General features: G+C 37.4%; 1 non-coding gene across 1 annotated transcript; it reads right to left on the bottom strand.

The window, feature by feature from the left end:
• Positions 1-1,140: 1,140 nt before the first annotated feature.
• On the bottom strand, positions 1,141-1,247 carry LOC136462070 (small nucleolar RNA R71). The gene has a single exon (XR_010760592.1). It is a non-coding gene; the product is annotated as a small nucleolar RNA R71 (small nucleolar RNA).
• Positions 1,248-3,278: the final 2,031 nt, after the last annotated feature.

Below are 3,278 nucleotides of genomic sequence, written 5' to 3'. Positions count from 1 at the left end.
TTCACACTTAGCCCTAAAACTAATTATGTAATTTATATGATTATTAACTAATCTTTGTATGACTACACTAGACCAATGCTTGCTTGACTTAGGATTATTCTTTTATCCTTTCTTTTCTATTTTATCCTTTGAGGAATGCCAAGTGTGTGTCCACTATCTTGCAAGTACCCCTGTTATAAGCATTGGTGTACTTGCAAGCATTATTATTCAAGTTCATATCCATACTAGACTCTTAATCAAACGCCTTCCTTTGAGAAAAATATAAATAACTATACCCTGAATACTTCTGAGTGAAATGCTACAATGATAGATCCATGCGGTTACGGATAAATATCTAAAATCATTAAGGAACTATCAAGGCTTTTTCTTTGTAGCATGGCTACACATTAGTTATGTTGCTAAGAAGTACCAACAAGGTATTTTTGGTGCCATTGCTGAGGATGGATTCAAACCCCATACTTAGTAGTGACGTTAAGAAATACCAACAAGCATTTCTGGCGCCGTTGCCGGGGAAGGCATATTGATTAAAGAATCTAGTAGGACATGTTCATGATAATATGCATGTAAGGTAGCCATTGTTTATGAAGGGTAACTTTGCTTATTTTCTCCTATTGTGGATGAAAACTAGGATAGTGTATGACCGGTTTCGATCTGCCGAACAACTACACCGCAAATCTAGAGGCACTCCTAAGGAAGAAACAGTCCCATGCCGCTTCTTCTTCTGCCACTCCATCGATAGACAAACTAGTCAACCCCGCACCATCCGCTGCTCCAAGCATGGCCAAAACACTCCACGACTACTCCACCCCTACTATTGCCAACGTGCCTATTGGGCTCGCTGTCAATATTGGGGAGGGGAACTTTGAGCTCCATACCGGCCTCATCACGATGGTGTAGGCGAACCAATTTCATAGATTTCCTAGCAAGGACGCAAACACGCATCTCCAACACTTCCTCAAGTTGTGCGACACGATCATCATCAAGGACGTCGCACCTGAGAGCATCAGGCTCCGCTTGTTTCCCTTCTCCCTCTTGGGGAAGGCAAAGCAGTCGTTTTATAAGGAAAAGGAAGCTGTCAAGATGTGGGACAAATGTTTCGCGGCGTTCCTCACTAAGTTCTTCCCCATGGGCAAAACCAACACCCTAAGGGGATGAATTTCAAACTTCTAGCAATGCTCCATGGAAAGCATTCTCGAGGCATGGGAGAGGCTGTAGGACTACATCCAAGCATGCCTGCACCACGGGGTTGAAAATTGGTTAGTGCTCTAGATTTTTTATGATGGATTAATACCCATGTCTAGGGGCCACCTCAATGCTGCTGCTGGAGGTGCTTTCCTTTCCCTCACCATCGATGGAGCTACGGCTATCATCGATAAAATGGTGACAAATCAAACCTAGGAGAAGAAAGGAAAACACAAAAAGAGATGTATACCATGAAGGAGATGAATATGCATTCTATAAAAATAGATTTATTGATGAAAAGACTAGAGGAACGGTCCCAAGAGAAAGACGCCATGGTGGGCACCATCCAGGCCATGGACTCACACATGACGTGTGAAGTTTGTGGGAACGTTGGCCATTTGGGGAACAATTGTCCAGAAACCCATGAAAAAGTTGTTTTCATCAACAACATGTTTTGCCAACCAGGTAATAACGGGTGGAACAACCACCCCCGCTCGTAAGGTAATTCGAATTATAATTCCAATTACAATTCGAATCAACCTTGTTTCAAAGACTTGGTGCTAGGCCAAGCTAAAATTAATAAAAATATCACTAAAAAGTTGATGTACAATGATAAAATGCTAGAGAACATCAACTCTAAAATAGAAAGTTTATCTCCTCTATAAAAAATCAATTAAGTTTTAACAAAATGATAGAAACACAAATTGCTCAAATAGCTGTAGCTATTCCTATCAATCGTTCAGGGAAAATCCTGGGGAAACCCAAGAATTCCATCAAAAATGTTCATGTAGCTACAAATCGATAAATGGAGAAGAAGTCCTGCCCAACGGACTATAAACGTCGAGCCCTTGTCGAAGGTAAATCAGGTACTTATCTTAAAATTTTAAAGTTTGAAATAAATTTATACTTCAAAATTCAAAATTTAAAATTTTGCCTCATAATCAACTCTTTAGAAAAAATATATCTAATAAATGTTTTGATTCTCTAGTTCACCTTTCAATTCAGTTCTCTTCCGTTGAATGAATCGTACTTATTCTTCCATGATCTATACAAAGCATACTTCGGTTTGAGGCATGGTTAGTGTACGATCATGTCTTCATAGGCTTTTTAAATTAAGCATGGTGCTTAGGTTATTTGGCCTACCCTGATTAGATGTTTAATGTAATCATTGAACCAAGACTGCTAAGTATAGACACTAGTTGAATAAATAACATAAATTTTGGCAAACCATATATATAATAAAATGAAGAATACACCTAAAAATTTACCTTTCATCTCTAAATAAATCTTAGTTATCTTCCGATGTTCTACAAGAAATATATTTTGGTTTGGAGTATGATTAGTGGTCGATCATGCTTCCATAGACTCTTAAATTAGGCATGAGGCTTAGGTTAATCAGTCTACCTTGATCAAACTGGAACATAGTGTCTAGTTTGATCATTGTACCAAAATTACTATGTGTAAACATTAGGTGATATACTAAACAAATAACTTACCTCGGAATCATTACCTGGCATCAATCTAGCTTGGGGGAGGACCCCCGCAGAGGTAAGTTGTATCTTTCTGCATTATTTATTTATTTAATTATTAGCGTATAAAAAATTGAATATGATAAAACAACAAAAATATTTATTCCACTCTCATATGTGACTTAAGAATGTTTAGTTTCTCCTATGTTGAAATGATGAATAGTTGCTCTGTCTATAATTTATCTGTGCCTAGGATGTAACTTAGTATTCCCCAAGATTTAAGTTTGTTGGCTAAAATGTCTCATCCTAAAACTTAAAACTTGTGGGTTGCAAAAGCATGATCCTTTTCTAAGTTATTGCAAGTTATGATATGGTAAATAGAATATGCTATGACTTAGTTCTAAGAGAAACTTGACATCTGAAGTTTTCTTTTAAAAATGCTAAAATCAAAAGTTCCTCAATGATTATAAATTCCTACCAGCGACCATATGGCACGATTCAAATTCAAAACCTTAGTCATATGCTAATTATATTCATATTGAGTTTTGTCAAATTATTGTGACCCTTGTAGAGATTCTAGTCATGCACCCGTTATCAAGATTCACGCATACCCACAAATACAACTCT

Source organism: Miscanthus floridulus, chromosome 6 (assembly GCF_019320115.1).
Source record: "Miscanthus floridulus cultivar M001 chromosome 6, ASM1932011v1, whole genome shotgun sequence".
In the NCBI taxonomy this organism is placed as follows: Eukaryota; Viridiplantae; Streptophyta; class Magnoliopsida; order Poales; family Poaceae; genus Miscanthus; species Miscanthus floridulus.
The sequence above is the reverse complement of the archived record's forward strand: the minus strand, read 5'-3'. Positions and strand labels throughout refer to the sequence as shown.